This window comes from Myotis myotis, unplaced genomic scaffold, assembly GCF_014108235.1.
Source record: "Myotis myotis isolate mMyoMyo1 unplaced genomic scaffold, mMyoMyo1.p scaffold_m19_p_15, whole genome shotgun sequence".
NCBI lineage: Eukaryota > Metazoa > Chordata > Mammalia > Chiroptera > Vespertilionidae > Myotis > Myotis myotis.
Genome location: NW_023416319.1, coordinates 33,569,594 through 33,591,351, shown reverse-complemented (window position 1 = coordinate 33,591,351; position 21,758 = coordinate 33,569,594). Strand labels below are relative to the sequence as shown.

Below are 21,758 nucleotides of genomic sequence, written 5' to 3'. Positions count from 1 at the left end.
GACATCTACTGGGAAAAACTAGCAGGCTGGGATCTCCCTAGAAAATCCTGAGAGGCAACGAGTGCAAAGGTTCATGGGATGAAACAGGAGGTTTCTGCAGCAATGTTTACTCTAGAATCGGTGGTCCTTCAAAAATAGCCCTGTGATCTTTGAATTCTTTCAGTGGCTGCTGAATGTTCCTGATCTCCCTTTTCCCCCAGGACAAGCAGGGGCACAAGCTCAGAATAGAATGAAGAGTGGTCATATTCTGCCCGGGCTGCTGAGCTGGGGGCAGTGGGCCAAAAGTCTCGTCACATGTAGCATCTTCAAAACTGACAGCTCTCTCACACAAGAGTAGTCTATATTAATCAACAAAATGAATGATAAAAGGAAGATGGTGGGACAAGAAGCCCTGTAGACAATAAATAGCCTGAACGCCCAAAGAGAGAGGTATATCGGGGAAGGATAATCAAGGAAATTTTAGAAAGGTACTTATATTGAAATACATTTAAATAAATAGATGTTTAAATAGGTGTCCCAAATCCTGGCCTATTACAGTGTGTGTTATAATGATTACAGGGAATTCATATGGACTAAGGGAACTTGAGGGTCTAAGATTCACAGTTCCTGTTTTCCACTCATTTATTCATACTCTCTTCCGTTCTCACTCTCTTCGTCTTTCCCCTTTCCTTCCCCTCTGTATCAAAAGAGTCCAGTTCAGTTTACTCAAGCTAAACCTGAGCCTAACTCACCTGCACTGTGCATGTGCACATACAGCAACATAGTACTTAATATTCAAGTCCTAGAAATTTTAGTTACATGGAAAAGTTATGGAAAAATGGTTTGTAAACTTGTATTTTCTACTTGATGATAATCCCACCCTCTCATCTTTTGAAAAGAGAATGAAGGAGAAGAGAAACAAGGGTTGGAAGAGTTGAAGGAGCTGTCCCAAGTGGGGTCATTCTGTAAGAGCATCATAGGGAGAAGGTTCTCACCTGTGCCCTCGGGCCATAGACACCACAGATTCCTGGGGTCGTTGCCATACTTACACAGCTGCTCACTGACGAACTTCCGAGTCCTGCAGTTACTGTGAAAATCTGACTGTGTGCATTTGTCTCAATGTGGACTCTTCCTTTGCCCAGTTCATGAGCATCTCTATTTGTGTAGGTGTGTGAATGAAGTCCAAAGGCAAACCTTAAGTGAGGACTTTGTCAGGACTGGGAGAGGTTTTTACTCCGGCTCTTCTTCTCAGTTGGCTACTTATTTTAATTCATGATTTCATAATTCAGAAACAGGAGAATGAAATTGCCATCACGGACCTATACTTTAAAGTGGTGTTATTATTTTTTTTTCATGTTATATGCATTTCTGGGTGCCTTCAGTGCATTGGCGTCTGATCCTCTTGTTTTACAATCCTTGTTAGAAAGCACATTTTAAAGTAGTGGGGATGCTCCTCATTCCAGATACTCGCTTGGTAAGCGGTTCTGTGGGACCCTGCTGGCGTGAGCAGCTGGCCCCTGCCCATTCCCCTCTGAGTGCCCTGTGACTCACCTTGACTTTTCCAGCCTCAGCTGTAGCGAGCTGCCTCTTTGCCTCATCCTGCCACACAGTTCCCCCCTAAGGTCTCCAGGCAATAAAGTTCAAAATAGAACTAACACCTTGACATGGTCTGTAGGGTTTGCATGTTCTACTAAGAGAACCTGGACTAAAACATGTGAACTGGGGAGTCTTTTAATTTCTCTTTTCAATTAGGAAACTTCCCAAATGCTGCTGCCCTTGGATGGAGCAGTCTGCGATAGCACTGAAGGGAATAATTCTATATTTGGCAGTTACATGTCAAAGCAAGTTTCATATACGCAGCAGATGTACGTTCTGGGTGACTGCCACTAGCGGACATCTGGGGAGTTATTTCCAGGTTATTGGCAGATTTCGGGGTGGGGGTGGTGAAGGAAGGGGCACAGAGGACTTGCTCTCTCATTGTTCTATTTCCTGAGTGATGGTCCCCAACGAAAAACCTTCTGAGTCTGCATCCTTAAACACATCTTTTATATTTAAATGTTTGTGGTCCTATTAACTGTGGGAAGCTTTTGGATGGGAGGGTGGTTGGGGGGGTGGGGAGAGGGGTTGCACTGAATCAAGAGAAGGAAGCCTGGCCGCTTTTGTTGTTGAAATTTGAATTGTTTCTAAAAGAAAAGCATTTGAGGAAATACGTTTGAGCCCTTTGTGTGGCATTGTCAGCTTTTGTGAAAGTCGATTTAGGGGATTTTCTCTGTGAAACCAATAAAGCAGCTTAAGTAATTGGAGCTAAACTATTCTCCCTGGGACAAAGCCAAGTCAGTGGCCCCAGGAAGTTCGGAAGGACACAGGGAAGTCAGGGAGGGCAGCAGCAGCACTATCTTAGCCCAGCTTGGTGAGTGGGGGCTGCTACAGTCATAAAGACTATGCTCCGGACACAGCCCTTGATCCACCTTAGTTGCTGGCGCCGTAATCTTTCTCCTCTCCCTATTCCTCCAACCTTCCCTGCCTTTTATTTTGGTACCAGTTAGGATTTGTAGCTTTCCACAGTTGCTTTTTCTTTAGAAATCTGAGCTGAGGCCCAAGAGACTCTCTGGGTTAGATTTCTAGTCTCTTTCCTGGAGAAGTAGGATTGAGAAGGTTGATCTGAGCAGCCGAAGGGACTGCGCCATCTGCTCAGAGACAAACCTGGAATAGCTTCTACACATTACTTAATATCTTCCTGTCTCGCTCCATTTGTAACATGTCCAGAGTGAGAAGACCCCACATTGCTTGCTCAGGGTATAGTGTCCATCTTTCATCCTCTAAAGTGTTTTGACCACATTCTTTTAAAGCGATACCCCTTTCTGCTATCCCTTTACTTTTTGTTTCCTTTTTACTGAATTTATTGGGGTGACACTGGTTAACAAAATGATACAGGTTTCACGTACACAATTGTACAACACTTTATCTGTACACTGTATTGTATGTTCACCACTCCAAGTCAAGGGATAGGGTTAGGGTTAGGGTTCTCCCTGATTTATTTCCCCTCCCTCATATTCATTTAGTCTCTTCTTAAAGCCAGACCTTTAGCTACCATCCAGCTGTCATTTACTGGGTGTTTACGATGTACCCTATTATGCATATTATATTATGGATATTTGTGTACATTGTCTTATCTCCCCTGTAAGATTATACATTCATTAAAATTACAGACAAGGCCTTATCCATCCTTGACTCTCCCTAACATAGCACTTTGCACCTAGTGAGGGCTGAACAAATGTGGCCAGCACTATGATTTTCAATCAATTGGAAAAGAATGTAATTAATAGATATGTTAGTTATGAGGCATGTAGTCTCAGCACCATTGTGTCTTATTCCAATTGTTTCAAGGAAAATGCTTATTAACTGGATAGGGTCCTTGCCCACCCTCCCTCCCCACCCCTTCCGGCTTTTTTCTTGTCTTATCACTTGTGCCCTTCATGTCTCCACTTATCTCTGGGAAATGTGACTTGTCCAGAGACACATGTAGCTTGGGAGCTTATTTTTCCATGAGTATTTGTGCCTATTAAAAAGAACAGAGAGGATAAGAATCTGTGCTTCCACCCTCGTTCTAGCTCCTGTTCCAATGATTGCTACTATTTTTGTATTTTTCTCTTCTTTTCCTTTGTATTTAGAAAGAATTGGGGTTTATGTGGGCCTTGAGCAGATAAAGTGAGTTATTTATATCCAAAGAACCTGAGTTATTTTGAGTCCATCTTTATGTGAAGCACTGATTGTAAGTGAAAAGGAAGGATGAAGATTTTTATATATTTTGGAGTTGTTTTATGTGTTAAAAAGGAGCGTGGGGGTGAATTTTTAGATGCACTGAATATTGCATGAATTTGTTTGTTGAGCATTTATCTTCCTTAGCATCAAGCAGTTGCCCCTAACTAATCTTTGCTTACTATTTTCATGAGAACTGAAAGATATTTCCTTCAGTCTTGAATTGCCTGCCAGAACTGTAACACATGAGGCCTTTGTACTTCTTTCTACAGTAGCTGATGAAACCCAGCATTCAGATTGTCTGGGCAGACATCTTGCAGAAAGAGTTCCTTTTCTGATTTCTCTGGTTGAATTCATGAGATCACAAGCTAAGCGAAAGGTTGAAGTTCAAGTAGCAAATAAAAGTTCAATGTAACACCAAACAGTTTGCACCAAAAATGTTCTGCATTTCTCTCCTTAAAGCAACTGTGGCTCAGCTGAGTTGTGTTGGTGGTTCCCCTTTTCCTGTGTTTCTCGCAGGAGCCCATGTTGTCACTACTTAGTCCTGGAGCAAGGCTTCTTCAGAAACCGGTGCATGCTGGGAGGCTGAAATGGCAGTTGAGAACTGAAAATATGTCTGAGAAATGTGCATATTGCTTCAGTATTCATTCCTTCTGTCCTTAGAAATTATATTCTTAGATCTTCTTCCAGCTTTATCCATGTTCCTTTCACTTACCATACAATTACTGAAAACCTATGTGCACTCACACTGTATCAGACATCTGGAGCTGATATAATCGGTTTGAAACTATTAAAAATTGATTTCCTTATTAGGCTTATGAAACCAGCATATTTTCTTTTAGAGGCACATCTTCTATATAATAGAAATATATTATCTCGTAAGTGTTAATACTACCACTACTGATAATAATAGCACAGGGACTTTTCTCTGTGTCAGGCACTATTGCCAACCTTGAAGTATAATATTCCATTTAAAGGGCCCAACTCTCTGAAAAGGGTAATATATCTTTTTTTAACAGCTAGGAAGCATGAGGCTCATAGAAGTTTAAGTTATTTGTTCTGGGTCACATAGCTGATGTGCTTCAGAGTTAAAGTTCAAACCCAAGTCTGTTTTACACCTAAGTCTGTGTCCTTAGTCACTACCTCCTACTTTTTCCTGGAAGTTGTCAAATGTCAATACTTCCTGAAACAACCAGTTAAGAGTTTTGGCTAGTTCTTTCATATAGCAGATAAGAGAGCTGCAGGAATAATTAAAACCCAAGGACCCAGGTTTTTGTTCCACCCATACTCAGAATGGACTTCAGTGGTCGGCAAACTCATTAGTCAACAAAACCAATTATCAACAGTACAATGATTGAAATTTCTTTTGAGAGCCAAATTTTTTAAACTTAAACTATATAGGTAGGTACATTATTATTAACTTAATTAGGGTACTCCTAACGCTTAGGAAGAGCCACACTCAAGGGGCCAAAGAGCCGCTTGTGGCTTGAGAGCCGCAGTTTGCCAACCACGGGACTAGCTGAAGTGACAAAGGCCTAATACTCAACATGAGTTACCTTGTGGGGAATAGCAGCAAGCAGGATGAAGATATCCCCTTTTGCCCTTCAAAGAATTTGTGATCTCTTCTTGCTCTGTTGTTGATGAGACTAGAAAAAATGTAGAACCCTAAATCAGTGTAGGAATCAAAGCCATTTTCTGGCTGACCCCTCCAGGTCAAGGGAAGCTAGCAAAGCATGGTGGTGATGAGGGAACAGGGCTTCCAAGTTCAAGGTCACACCTGAAACCTCAGAATCCTTTTCTTGCTTAGGCTAAAGAGAAGCTGTGTCTCAAAGGAGCTGCACATTATTAAATGTTTAAGGTAGTGACTCACAAAGCTTGGTCCCCGGACCAGCAGGATTGCATCACCTAGATCTTGATGAAAATGCAAATTCTCAAATCCTACCCCACACCCACTAAATAAGAAGTTCAAGGGGGTGAGTGGGGGAGTGAGTCCCAGCAGTCTGGATTTTAAGAAAAACATTCTGATGCACAATAAATGTGACCACCACTGGTTTGAGGTATACCTTTTTTTCATCACTGCAAATAGGTCTATTGAAACAAGCAAAAGGAACTGATTTTTAATAGTATTAACTCACTATCTGGAACTTAACTCCTTATTCATTCACATTTATTGCTAAGCACTTTGACAGATGTTAATTTATTTCATACGGATAATAACCCAGGAGATGTTCTTATCCCCATTTCACAGTTGCGGGAACAAAGGTTAGGAGATATTAGGTGACTTGTCCAAAAGCATACAGCTGTCGGATTTGATCCAAGTTTCCGGACAGATGCTCTGAGATTTAGACAAGATATTCTGTCCAAAGGAACTCACAGTCAAGCAGGAAGACAGATACACAAGCAAAAACTAGAAAACCCTACTATCTCTCTATGCTTTCATGGTACAGAAATTAACCAAGAGCTAATATGCTGATTAGACCAGATGGTGGAACGACCTTCCAGAACGACCTTTCGGAACCACTGGTGGGTGGGGGGCAGGGCCGTGAGGCAGCTGGGGCTGCGAGGGCCTACCCTTGCACAAATTTTGTGCATTGGGCCTCTCGTTTTAGTATAAAGAGTGTTGGCAAAGGTAATGTTCCCTTATTCTCTTTAAAATATCCACATAAATGCTTCTTGACAAGAGGCAAGGTAAAGAGATTGAACATGCAATCTTTTTGTCTACAGTTTGCAGTCATGGAAAATGATGTAAATAGTGAGATTTTAAATTTATGAGGTTTTGAACACCTGCTAGTGGGCATATTTACTCAGTAAGCATGTATGCCAGTATTACGTTAGGTACTGGGTATAAACAACAAAAAGAGAATAATAGATGGTCTCAAGTCATTTAAAAGATTCATTGTATGAAATAATTACAAAACAATATGAGAGAATATCAGGGCCTGAGTGATATGATGTAATAGTGGTTGAATAAAGGGTGAGATCAGTGAGAGTCAGAATGTCCATTCTCTCTCAGTCATTCAACCCACCAGTGTTTTCCAGGAGAATAAATCTATATAGTCAGTAAATTGGAGTTTGTTATACTGGGCCTGAAGCAAAGAGGCATGAAAGCAGCATAGCTTACTTAGGGGAGAGGGTGACAGGACGAGAGGGAGAGGGCGGAAGAGAGAGAATATTTGTATGCATATATACTTGCATATATATTTCCAACTTGTGAGAGTTTATCTTCATCTAAAATCTCAATAATTGCTAAATTGCTCCCTAAGTAGATGTCTGTTGATAAGTTCTCTATCAATGTGTGCTAATCTCTCTCCTTAGAGTCCTCAACACTGTGTATTTATTTATACTATTTTTTGAATGTTTTTATTGATATCAGAGAGAGGAAGGGAGAGGGAGAGAGAGAGAGAGATGGAAACATCAATGATGAGAGAGAATCATCAATTGGCTGCCTTCTACTGGGGATTGAGCCTACAACCCGGGCATGTGCCCTGACCAGGAATCAAACCGTGTCCTACTGGTTCATAGGTAGGTGCTCAATCACAGAGCTACACACCAGCCAGGCTGTTATCAATATTCTTAATCTCTACCAACTTCATAGGTAAAATCATATTTGATTATTTTGTTTGTATTTACTTAAAGGTATAAGTTGGAGTAATTTTTCACATGCTTATTTTGCCTTTATGTCCTTTACCTATCATTTGCATTGGAGGGTTACCTTAGAGCAGCGGTCACCAACTTTTTGGACCTCACAGACCACCAGTGGTCTCTGGACCACCAGTTGGCAACCGCTGCTTCAAAGGTTTCCTTAAACCAGCAGTCACCAACCTTTCGGTCCTCATGGACCACTGGTTGGCTACTGCTACCTTAGAGGTAAGAATTCCTCCTACCATATGGATGACAGCCCTTCGTTGTATGGCGTGCATATATTTCTTCCTGTTTGCCCTTTTTTAAACCTTGCTTATTTGGTGTGCCATGTAGAAGTGTTGTGTTTTTATGTGCACAAATGTACAAACTCTATTCTCTATGACTTTTTGGATTTTATTTCCTACTTAGAACTCTTTGCTTCAAAGCAATTAAAATATTCGCCCATGTTTTCAACTAGTTGTTTTATGGTTTGATTTTCTATACATAAATGTTTAAGAAACCTAAGTTTATAAAGGGGTGAAAAATTAAGGAAAGGACCTATCTTCATTTTTTTCTTCTAATGGCCAAGTACTCTAGACCTAATCATTATAAATAATCCACTGACTTCAGTTGCCACCTCTACTATATATTAAACTTCCAGATTTACTTGAGTGGTTTTATTATTTTTGAACCAGTTTTTGGACTTCCTGGCATCTTCTCCAGATTAGTCTATGCTCCTGAATTGCTAGTTGCTAAGGGACACACTTGTTAGGACAAGTTCCATTGAACACTGCCTCCAGTGTACTTTACAGGAAAGGTGTGAGATGCAAACATTATTAAAGGGTATTTTCATAAAGAATATGAGGTTCATGATTTTTAATGATATATTCTCCAAGAGCATAAATCCATGCAGGCCTGGAGCAATGCCTGAAGAATATACTCTCAATAAATATTTGTTGAATGGATGAATTGGTGCTTTGGTATTGACATATTATATCTGCTCTTTACTTTCTAAAAAAATTAACATATTTCATCTGTATAAGGATGTCATTCATATACCTAAGTGAATATGATTCAGCTCTTATGGATTTGCTACAATGTGTGAAAAGCCATAAAACTTTGCATAGTCTTTAATTCAATAAAACTTTTCAGAAGCTAACCAAAGGAAAGAAATATAAAAGAAAGGGTATAATTACATGTCCAAAAATGACAATAGTGGCACTTTTTATATAAGCAACTAGAGGCCCGGTGCATGAAATTTGTACACTGGAGGGGAGGGGGTTGTCCCTCAGCCCAGCCTGCGCCCTTTCGCAGTCCAGGATCCTCGCTTTTTACTGCCCACCTGCTGGCTGCTCCTTACCACTCGCTGCTCCTTAGCACTGCCTTGGAAGTGGCAGAGGCTCCTGCCACTGCCACTGCGCTCGCCAGCCATGAGCCCGACTTCTGGCTGAGCGGCACTCCCCCTATGGGAGCGCACTGACCACCAAGGGGCAGCTCCTGCATTGAGTGTCTTCCCCCTGGTGGTTAGTGTGCATCATAGCAACCGGTCGTTCTGGTTGTTCTGCCGTAACAGTTGCTTAGGCTTTTATTATATAGATATATTGATAGCAAGTAACTGAAATGGCCAAAAAGATAAATACTGAAAATATAAAAGATAAATCAGGATATGTTATAGCAAAGATATAGATATGTCAGAGACACACACATAACATACATTTATAGTGAAAGCCTAGAATGAGCAACATCAAAATGACTATTTGTAGTGGGAGAGATATGTTGGACTGTATTCATTTATTTTTCAATATGTTTGTAATACTAGCTTTTTGCTTTTATAGTAATAAAATAGCATAATAAATCTAATTAAATGCTTGCTTGAGGTATAGGCACATGGGCAGTTCCCTTAGTTGGGCATTGATTCACAGTATTGGCTGCTGACTCAACATTTTGAGCTTTATGCAAGGAGAAATGGGTAAAACAGAATGACCACAAGCAGGGAACTTTGTTGAAGACTCCCCTATATAAATATCCAAAGTTTTACTAGCCTTTTGAGAATGAGGAAGTCCAAAATTTTGTCTGCTTTTCATTCTTTGTATGCACACCATCTCATCTATTTAAATCCCTTTCGTTTTTCAGAGTTAACCAAACATTTCATTTGAATTTGCAAGACGCACAGTAAATTAGATTGTTTGCACTTATCTGTAGATACTTTTATGGCTATAAACATCCATTTTTTTAACTGGATGTACATTTGGTGAAGATATCAGATATCACAGCTAAATATTTGTCATCTAAAAAGTTTTTAAAGAGTTTTAAGTTCCATGCTTAGTGAATATGAAAGATATGAGTTATTTTTAGGGTTGGAGCATTCATTGTAATAATGGGTGCAAATACCATGGAGGCAACCACTTTGATCTGGTTCCTGTGTGTCTTTGTAGTGCTCCTCAAACTGTACCTGTTGAGCTGCTTATTTCTGTTCCTCACATCTCCCATCAAATCTAGACACTCATCGTCTTTGGCATCAGGACAATCTGGCTTACTAGCTATATTAGCTCTGTGTTAGTTTTGTGTGTGTGTTTTATTGTTTTTTAATTCCCAGAGGAGAACCTTTCTGGATGACATTTGTCTTGGCCTCCATGTGGAACATAAAGCTGTAGACATGATGTAGACATCTAAGACGTGTTCAAAGATTGCTTTGCATACTCTCTTTCATCTGTACAGATAGTTGCCTGTTGGGTTTTAGATGTTGACAGCAGGTAATTTAGGAAGAAAAGGCAGTGAAGGCCAGGCAAGGTCTGCTTTGATGGAGTTGATTGAAAACAAAGTGGTTATGAGCATCTGCCTCTAACTCTGCCCCTTTACACATTCAGCTGGGAGCAACTCCTTCAAAAAATACAAGCGCAGCTCTGTGGGCTTTCAGAACTGGGACTTGCCCTTGAGCAGTCGTTCTCAAAATGTGGTCCTTGGGCCAGCAACATCAGCATCACCCGGGGATTTGCTAGGAATAGAGATTTTCAGTCCCCACATCAGACACACTGAGTCAGGAACTCTGGGTGGGCCCACCAGTCTGTTTTCAACAAGTCCTCCGGGTGATTATGATGCACGCTCAAGTTTAACAATTGTGACTGTTACAAGAACAGACACTTAACCCACGAACATGGTCTTACTGCCATTTCCTTTCTTTTCTTTTGATTGATAATCCAACAATGAGGAAAGTACCCACAGAGTACCCCCACTCCCACTCCTCAGTGAAACTATCTTTTACCATTTCTGTGTTTAGATTATTAGTAGTGCTTTCCATACTCTAGATTAGAATATATTCTTCTTTATATATCACCTATAAAACATACTTATTGCTGCCTTCTTTGAGAAATAAGAATTTAGTTAACTTATTTATATCCCATTCCCTTTCCCCTGCCTACTCCAAATTTATCACCTACATTATTTTTATTTTGGTTCCTCCAGTTATTACCTTTATAATTTAAAATTATATACTTGATTTTCTTAAGTCTTCACCCATTGAACTTAGTATGATGTAAAGTGAAGAAATTGGCATCCACTTCCCACCCTTTTCTTCTTCCCTCTTTCAGATAATTTTAGATTGTTAACATGTCTTTTTCACTATGATAAAATATTTGATGCTGAGTGTATGCGTTGCTTCTGAAAATTGGAAACAGTGTTTGCTAGAATAGTTATGTAAATATTCCTGAGTGTAGAATGAAAGTATGATTGGTCTTTGACTTAATGCCCTGCTCACCGTGTGTGGCCTGTCCTTGATTGCTTGCCCAGCTTTGGTCCACAGCCTAACAGTATCCCATGGCAACACTTCCCAATGTGTTTTTGTAGGTGTTAAGCAAAAAATGTGGCAAAGTGAGTTTGAGACCCACTCAAGTCAACTTAAAAACATTACTTACTATAGGATTCTTCAAAGCCTTTCATTTCTAATGAAAATTACTAACCAAGAGAGGTGTATAGCATTTCTCAAATGGAAAGCCTTTTTATCATATGGCAACTCAAGGAATTAGTCTGATTCCTTTGACTAAATTGAGAATTTTGCTTAAACATTCATTCAGAAACCAATCATTTGGTGCCTACTCTGTGTAAAGCACTGTGTCAAGAACAGAGATGAGCAGAGCATTGCCCTCACCCTTAAATGTTCACTCTGTAATTGGGAACATTGGGCATACATATCCTATATAATAAAAGCCTAATATGCAAATCGACCAAATGGCGAAATGACAGGTCTCTATGACACACACTGACCACCGGGGGCAGACACTCAATGCAGGATCTGCCTCCCAGCCTGCAGGCCCCCACCAGCAGTGGTGGGTGGTAGGGCCGGCGAGCAGGTGGTGCCAGGCCAGCCAAGGTGGGTGCTTCAGTGACCCCCAATTGTCCCTCTGGTCACTCCACAGATTGGCCCTGATCGTCGGCCAGGCCTAGGGACCCTACCCATGCACAAATTTCATGCACTGGGACTCTAGTAGGTATATAAAGTGCTAAGCAGAGGCATTCCATGTAACAGGACCACCAATACAGTTCTTTTGGAGTTGGGGAATGCTTGAAATAGTCATATTTAGGTTATTTTAGTGAAACCTCTGATATTATCCAATCTTATCACCAGAAGTGCACCCTAACTGGTAATTGCTGGGAAGACTATAAAGAAACAAAAACCTGTTTTGTGTCCTTTAGAAACTTGATCAGGAGACAAGCCATGAATGCAGACATTTCAGTAATCACAAAAGAGCTAACCTATGTAAGCCACAAGATAAATGAGCCGTCATAAAGCAGCACATGATTAATCACCAGATGAATTGATTTGCATTTCAAAACCCTTCCTACTGGCTTCCATTGGGCTTTTACATGTTCTTAAGAAATTAGACTGTCCCAGACGCTTAAGTAATAAAAGTGAAGAACTGAGTAGTCCAGGTCAAGGCTGGAGAGAAATGAAAGATCAGAATTCTCAGGAGCAGTGACACCGACTAAGGAAACAGTCAGGTTTTGAAAGGATTAGAGCAGACGCCAAGACGGACAAGAGGCAAACAGAATGGAATAATAATGATTTAGAGTTTCTGTTCTAAATAATCTCAAGTTTGAGTGGCAAGTTTACTATTTTGTTCATTTCAAAGCCTTGGGCAAGTTTTTTTACTCTCCTAGGCCTCAGTTTTCTTATCAGCAAAATGGGAATAACAGTAGAATTTACAGGGTCATTGTGAGGATGAAATGAAATACTGCACACGAAAAGCATAGAACAAGGTTTGCACAAACTAAGTGCTATCGATGCTGGTTACTCAGTGTAGAGTAGCCATCTTTACATTGCCTCCACTGTCTCCTCCCTGATCCATATAGAGGACAATAAGAGGACCTCTGCATAGACCAGTGATGGCGAACCTATGACACGCGTGTCAGAGGTGACACGCGAACTCATTTTTTTGGTTGATTTTTCTTTGTTAAATGGCATTTAAATATATAAAATAAATATCAAAAATATAAGTCTTTGTTTTACTATGTTTGCAAATATCAAAAAATGTCTATATGTGACACGGCACCAGAGTTAAGTTAGGGTTTTTCAAAATGCTGACATGCCGAGCTCGAAAGGTTTGCCATCACTGGCATAGACTTTTGTGCTGTGAGAACTAAATGAGATAAGCCTGTAAAAACGGTTAGCTAGGGCTACACCTTGCTATTATATGATTATGTATTGTCCATCCCCAGAGCTCAGTCCCCTCACTGTCATCAGCGAGAATGTGTAGTTATTCGTACATGTTCTTGAGGAAGGAGCCTATCTTTCCATTTTACACAAAGTCATCACTCGTTGGAGCATTGTCCTGCACACCAAATATGTTCCTGGTTTGATTCCTGGTCAGGGCACATACCTAGGTTATAGGTTCAATCCCCAGGTGGGGTATGTATAGATGTATAGGAGGCAACGAATGGATGTTTCTCACATCTCTCTCCCTCTTTCTTTCTCTCTCTCTCTCTCAAATAAAAATGGAAAGTAGTACAAAAATGTTTGAGGAAGAAGTAACCCTTGTCTTTCACCTCTGGAATCTAGTACAATAAACTTCATTCTTTTTGTAAAAACAAACAAAAACATATCCTCAGGTGAGGATTTAAAAATAATTTTTTAAGAAAGAGCAACTCTGGTTTTATTATTTCATTGACTATTTTCAAAAATCATGTAGGATAAATATTGTGTTTTGCATTTTATAGAAGAAAATGTTCTGCTTCTATCTGAAAGGCACATGGCCCCTAAGTGATAGGGTGATAAAGCTGCACTGTCACCCGGTTTGGTCCGATTTTTTTTTTTTTCTCACTAACACATAAGCCTGCCCAGATGAAAAGTCCATCCTTGCTTTAGGTGACAGGGAAGCTGCCTCAGGCTGTGTGAGAGGATTATGGGCAAACAGGTATGTGGCATGGTGACATGTCTATAATCAAAGTGTGGCCGCCGAGGAGTTCCCCGAACACGTGCAGGTAGAGGTCGTAGGGCACAGTCTTTCCATTCCAAAGGGGAAAAGCATGGGATGCAAAAAAGGCTCGCTGTGTTTTCTCTCTGCTAATGTTTTCGTTTTCTGCCACAGCCCAGAAATATCCCTGGCCTCTGAGTGGATTACATTTTCATAGCGAAGCGGAGGCTTTAACTCCCACAGATGTTAATGGAAGCCGTATAGCTATGCAGCACTTTCAAAATGTACCACTTAATGTCTGAACCTTTTAATCATGCTAGAAATTTTTTTTCTAGCAAATAAACACAAATCTATTTTTGCACGAACAAAGGAAAGAAACAAGCACACATTCTACTTCCCTCTCTCCTTGGAGCCTCTACTGACTCTGTCTTTGAAAATTCACCAAACATCTGTGAGCTTTCTCCCAGACTTAATGGCTTCCAGACTCAAATTCAGCTCTCATTTGTTTGGACACAAACAACCAAAGGAACAAAACCTTCAAATAACTAACACTTTTCTACATTAAACTTGTGTGGGGGAATTTTTTCTAGGGCCCATCAGAGAGCAAGCTTATCTCAGGGATTCATTTTTAAAAGCAACCTGAAGATTTTTCCAAAGGAGAGGACACTTTCGGCCCAGGCTCCTCTGCCTTATCCATGGACCATAGTAGACGATGAACATGGGCAGTCGACCTCACCGGGGCTGGGACCACACAACACCCCACACACCATTGCATGCCCATTGCTTCACACACGTTGACATGTCATGTGTGCGGCCTGATGCCATTGATATTACAGAACAACAGTAACAGAAAGATTCTATAAGCTATTCAGTTTGAGAAATGAGTTTATCGCATATTTTTCTTTTAACATCGATCATCTAATTGTGGTCCCCAGTGCAGCAGCATCGGGGAACTTGGTAGTGATGCACATGCTTAAGCCCCAATACAGAACCCCTGAGGGTGGGCCCTCCAGGTGATTTTGATGCACATGGACATTTGAGAAGCAGTGGTGTTCAGAACTGAGTTTACCCGAATACTCTTTCTATGTTTCCCGGGTAGGTGGAGGTTTTTTTATGGCCTCTTGCCCATTTTTATACCAATTCACTATGTTTGAGTGTACTCCAAGCCAGGCAGTGCCCTGTTACATGCTGTACTGAATGAACCTCAGTGTGCGAGAAGTGGAACCCAAGACTCGGAAAGAAATCAGAGATGAACAAATAAGGGGACTGGTCCATGGGTTTCACTATGCAAATGAAGAAGATCAAGTGTCTGCCTTCTTCCTAGTAGTTACAGAAGCAGTTCAAGCATCTTTGAATTATAGAATACAGGTTTAAAAAATGGGGCTAAACAAAATGTCCTATGGAAGGTCAAATATAAAAGGTTCAATTCAGTGCAACTTTATTGACAGTTATGTGTGTATCCTACTTTTAGCGACTACACCACTTCTGGAATATATACTTCTGCTATAGCCCTTGCCATGATGCATGAGAATTGCTTACTAATCTATGTCCATAGCTCTGTGAAGGCGGGGAAAGCCGTGCTGTATTCAATTTTGCTATTCCTTAGTACCTACCGAATATACATTTTTTGCTCAGTGGATAGCTGTTGAACTAAGCCAAGCCCTTCTTGTTTGGGGGAGCTTCATTTTGCCAAGTATGAAGACACAGAGAGTGAAAGGAAAACAGGCAAAGCACAAACTAGGGGAAAGCTTATGAGATTATGGGGTCAGAGGGGAAGCATGGCAAATAGGGAAAGATTCAGGGAGCCTGATGGGAGAAAATGCCGTGATTGGAAGTATGAATCTGGGACTGGAAAAAAAAAGGAAATGGTGGGAAAATGTGATGGTTGGAGGAAAACAGAAGGGGTTGTGTATGAAGAGGAAAACTTGGACTGTGGCGTTTGACAAGAATAGAGTGTTCAGAAAACAGAATGGAACGAGCTGGGGGCGGCCAAGAGAAGACTGGATGGAAGATATGAAATACCATGGGCGGTAGGAGAGAACAAAAGCATGGGGTGAGGGTGGGAATGAGAACTTTGTATTTTATTTGATCAGCTAGACCGACAGACTTTAAAGTTCATTGTTTGGTCATCAAAGGAAAGTCCAGCTCCCACAGTTATTCATCTGTCGGCGATCCCACAACTGCCCGAAGGTCCTTGGCAACACGCTTTGTTACTCTTTAACTGGTCTTAGAGGGTTTTTCTGGATGACAGTCACTGGGTGGCCCCTCTCCTCAGCCTTGTTAAGCACGTCCCCGAAAACCAAGAGGGAAGGGCCAGTGGGCTCCAGGGTCAGTGCTGGACTTAGGAGCTGAGGCCCATCTACCTGACTGTGATGAGACTGTAGGTGCAAGGCCACTGGTGCAAGACCGATCCCTTCTTTTTTTGTCTCGACATCGGAGGCTTTTCTCATTGAATACATTTTTGGTGCTTTGAGGGCTGAGGGGAGGGCTCTCAGCCAATTCCCAGCGCTGCAGGGAGCCCCAGCGATGGGTCCAAAGCATCAGTTGCCATCAATAGATATGCAAACAGTTCATTTACAATTTTCTTAAGCAAACTGCATTTAAAAAATTTTTTAATCAATTACTTTTTTCCTTAAAACATGTTTTTTTGTAAAATAATATTACATTTAAAAAAACACACAAAAATTTCTCCAAATCTCACTAAAGCAGAAATAACTGTTATCACCATTCTGGAGTTGCACTTTTTTTGGGGGGGGTGGGGGGCGGTGTTGGGAGGGTATCTGTGCATGCGCCCTTGTCCTAGAAAAAGTAAACACTTTCAGGAAATTGCATTGGCAAGACAGTGTATTGGTTTTATAGTTCATGTTCTCCATTGTGAACTATCCGTTACTGTAATTAACTGACTCTAGGAATACAGTATGAGAAAGTAGTACCCTGGGTTTCCACTCTCACTCTTGCAGGTTAAACTTCTCTCCTTCTCAGGCTCTCTCCTGTCCCCCTGCAACTTCCCATCTACATTAAGCCTGGGTGACCCCAAACCACCTGCCCAGTGCTTCCCTCTCTCACTTTTTGCAAAAGTACGCTCCATACAGTCTTCACCCCCAACCTGCCCAGTGCCACTTTTACCTGATACGTGCTCCCAGGTTCTCCTGCCCCCAAATTGTGTTAACAATATTCTCAGTAATGCACTAGTGATCCAAACGTCACAGTCCAGAGAATGTTCTTTTCTTTTCTGCCAGGGCTTCCCTGCTGCAGTTGGCACTTAGGGTGTTTACTCTTTAAAATTCTAGACTCTGGACTTCTGTGACTTGGCCTGAGTTTATATTTGACCTCTGCCACCTAGAGGTAGCTGTGCAGTGTCTTGATATCTCTGTGCTTTGCTTGCCTCACTTTGAAAGTAGAGATAATAGCAGAATCTAATGTATAGGATGGGACTTTTAAAGGATTAAATGAACTCAGTGGTACAAATTACTTAGACTACCACCTCCAGAAATAATGACAATGATCACGGGGATGATGTCTTCCCAGGCCAGTTCCTTCTGTACATGTTAGTTTTTGAATCGAGACTGAGGGCTTCATTAAAATTCTGATCACTCCATCCGCATTGTTCAACATTCTAAGTTCCAAGAACTGTCTTCATTTACCTGCACCAATACAGCCTTGACTCTTGCCCATATTTGCTATTGTGCAGCTGTTTGTAAAGGCTGGAATTTAGGTTCACCCACTTCCCTAGTTTTCTTTGCTAAATAGGAATTATCCAAGTCTGACTGCTCTCAATTTCAAGGGACAGAATTTTGTAGATTACCTGGAAGAGAACAACTTTCAGTGTCATTGCTATCAAAAAAATTCTCTCCTCTGTGCAGAAATCATTTGTTTTATATATATGTCCGTATATGTGTATATATATGTGTGTGTGTGTGTGTGTGTATTTAATGTCCCATTTGCAGCATTATTCCTTCCATAAAACAAAGACTTTTTTTTTTGAGCTGCTCAGAGGTTGAATGTGAAATAGACAAGTGTGTCCTTAAGACTCTTATTGGTAGACCTCACTTCCCCCAATACTCACAGCCTCATGCTTGTCCTGGTTGTCCAGGGACCCTGCTGCCAGCTTGAGAAGCATCCTGTAACCTGGAATTTGCTCTTTTTCCTTAAAAACCCTCAGACACCCACACAGTCCTTTCCTACAGTCCCATTTTCCCACTGTGGCAATAATAAATGGGCAATTCCCTAGGACTTTATCTTTAATAAAAACCCAAGTGCCTCCTGGAAAGTGCCATTAGTACTGGGTATTTAAGGCCACACAGGGCCAGTATTTCAAACCTCTGACAACCTGGTGAGAGCAGTAGGCTCCGCCTTCCACCCCCAGGTGTACATTAACACCTAATAGGCACATACTGTTTTAGGATTAATGAATCTCCTGACCTTTGGTGTCTAAGTCAATAAAAAAAAACCCTCAAGTTTAGACAATTATTCCTATACCCATAAAATGCTAACTTGAACATGTTTTCATCACTAGAATGGTCCTTGGCCCAGTTCTTGATTTTAGAATAAAGCAATTCCCATTTTCCCAAGTTAAGTTAGGTAAGAAAAGTTTTACTGCATCAGGAAAGACTTCTTAAATCTATCGTCTGTCATTAAAAACTTGCCACAGAGTGTGTGGCGGGATTGCTTTCCTTTGTACCTCCAGGAACAAGGGGAGTCCCTGGCCCAGCAACTTGCAGACCAACTAGAGAACTTGCCAGGGAAAGGAATTGGATTCTTTCCAGTTCGGCCACCTGCTCCTGGATTGGCTAACTCGTTTTACCTCTTGAACTTCTCTAATTGGTTATATCTAATGAAGCAGTGGGAGATTGCTAAGAAGGAAGATTTTAACTGAATTAGTAAAGTAATGGGGGGAAGGGAGGATTGTGGTTGCTTCTGGATGCTGTTTAATATAGACTCTCTTTATCAGGGGAAATATTTTCCACTGAAGTACACTTTCAACTCTAACAAATTATAAATATTTTTTAATGTGGCCAACCTGTAAATTTGTGGAGCCATGTTAATTATAAGTGTTGGTTTAAAAAAATCTTTATTAGGTAACAGTTCAAGATAATTGGTACCCAACAAATTCAAGACTGTGAACGTTGTATATGAGCTATGGCTACTAGTAGAAATTAACCTCATTGTTATCACCTGGCTTTTTAACCTTTTACATGTTAGTACTAACTTTGCTGGCTTTTGAAATTCCAGTGAGCACTGAGATAGGAAATGAAACAAAACATACCTAACTAATACGTGTTATACATCATTACTGGACAATTGATGGCGATAAAGAAAAGAACAACGTAGTTAGAAATTAAAATTGCATCTAGGATTTGGAATAGCCGAATATATGTGTCTTGTTTGGCCCTTTCTGTAGAAAAGAAAATTTACTTTGAATATACCATGAAGATCTGGGGACTGCAGATGTATATTCACAAGACCTGTATTAGAGATCTTTATCAGAATTAAAAGATTTAAGAGCTTTTAAAAATATAGGTGTATATTTTTTTTGCGATGTCGTCTTCTGAAAGGATCAACACACACACACACACACACACACACACACACACACACACACACTCTTTAAGCAGACCCTGCCACATAAGCCTAAAATTCATTCAAAGTTACAACACTGGAATGGTGAGGTTTATTCTCATTTCTTCGTATTCTCCCCGCAGATCCCTTCCCTTTGTGCTGTAATCACTTTTCACAGCTCAGTGGTCTCTCTGAGGCTGTCTACAAGCCCTGATTCTCAAAAGGGTCCAAATGAAACATTCACAGACAACCCAGAGGCAGCACACAACCAACGCCTCAAACCCATTGCTGCAGAAAGTAATTATCCACATAGAACAATGCCTTTTTTGAGTTTAGCACTTAGAGTAGGGTGCTTTTATTTATATATTTGTTTTTGGTCTTTTCTGAGTGTCTGCTGTGTTCCTCTTTTTCCCTCTTCACTAGCTCCTGCCAAGCAAATGTGGCAATACTGACAGTTGCCACTTTGTAAGCAGCCTTGCCATTCCCTTCTGTTCCCCCTCCATGTGTTCCTCTAGCTGGGCCAACTGTGAGGTGTCTACAAAGAGGTACAAATGGCAGTAATTAGTAAATATCAATCTAAAAGCTAGAAAATATACACAGTGTATGTACTGATGTATATGTGTACTGATGTATACATCACAGCAGCAGAGACAACATCTACCTGCCAGCATAGCCTTGGCAAAATTTACACTTGAGTTAGGTGAATATTTATTTGACTGAATACGTTTCTAAAGGGAGAGCATTGTTTCATTTTCTCTCCATATTGCATTAAAATATTATGCATATAATTAAGCTGCAAATGTCTTTAAACAGGAAATCTCTTTGTCTTGAATGAAGCCCTGCATTGCTTCTTTATGCTTTTCTCAGTTTCAGAGCACACGAGTCTTAGGAAACATTCCCATTTGCATGTACTTACAATAGCAGAGATACTAATAGACAACTGTCTTAATTAGCTTAATCATGAGGAGAATGGTAACTAGATTATGTCCACTTGTGCTGAGCTTAGCACATTAGAAAATGGGGTTAGACACCACCAACAACAAATAAGTTGAGTTTCTTACATAGATGAATGTCCCAATGCTGTAAGTTCTTCAAATGAGCTATTCAAAGACTAGATCTATAGTTTACAAGAAAGGAGAAAGTGATCCTACCTGAGATGAGCTAATTTATTCCTTCTTTATTTACTCTTTAAAATGATTCCTCTGCAGAAGTAAGCTGCATTTGGTATTCATATCTGAATAAAGTCTTCACTCTTCAGTTTTCATTGATTGCTACTTGGGATTAAATAGGATATTTTAATTTAGAATGCAAACTCTTGTTTTTTAAATCGTTTAGGAAAATAAATTGCCTTATTAGCCTGTGCTAACTCAGGGATAGTCTAATGTGTGATTAAAAGGAATGGCCCATGTGGTTGACAGTGGAAGAGAGATGAGCAGGAAACAAATTCGGAATCACAAGCATGATGGATGAATTCATGAACAGCCTGTGTGGTAGCTACAGTGACCTTTTTTTAATGAGGCTATTTTAACTTCACGGTATGGTTTTCCCCCTACTTTATCGACATCTTAACTTTTATAAAACTTACGGAAGTGATTGTTCTGATTTTTGTACATGCTAATTTAATGCCTGCAGCATATTCCAGCACAGGGATATAATCCTTTCATTAAGGACTACTCTGTTATTGGACATGGCTTCTAATTGTTCCTTACTGTAAATAAGGTTGCAGTGAACAACTACTGATAAATCTTTGTCCACATTTAATACTATTTCTTTAGCAATAACACTTTTAACTCAATCTTTGTCCCGTGATCTAAACTTGATACTGCCTCATCATTGACTTCATAAGCCTATAGAAGTGATATAGGGTATTCAAATGCCATTGAGACTCTCATGTTTTGTTGCATTCACTTTCACTGTTTCATCAACGATTCTCTCTCAAAAGTATCACAGCTACGTAGACCGCAGTTGCCTACCTTAGAAATATCTACTTTAAACTCATCGAGCCTAAATTTGAATGGATAAAAGAGACAAATGTGAAAATGATTGCACCTCTTGGAAATTTCTTAAGGAAAAGTTTATTACGGGGTCCATTTAATTGGTATCAACCTAGTGTGCTTTTTAGTCAAATTCACCAAACCAGTATACATACACCTTTCTCAAAATAAATCATTTGGATGCTACAGTAAGTTGTTTGCAAACCTGGCTGAGGATGCAGGTCCTGAAGAATGCTTTAACAGTACAATTTACGAGGCCACTAAATCAGACTACCCAAAGGCTGGTCCTGGAGCATGGGTATTTTTAAAATCGGACCAGTTGGTTCTGCTGATCCACCAGGTTGGAGATCTACAGAGCCGGGGCCATCGTTTAGCCTTTATCCTATGATGCTCTTTAGATTTAAAAGAACATCAAACAACAGGGAGGACGGGTAGAAGA

At 40.5% G+C, this 21,758-nt stretch overlaps 1 protein-coding gene across 4 annotated transcripts in view; it reads left to right on the top strand.

Moving 5' to 3' along the window:
* Positions 1-21,758, top strand: part of ANK3 (ankyrin 3) — a 461,267-nt gene that overhangs the window by 194,519 nt on the left and 244,990 nt on the right. The window lies entirely within an intron of this gene.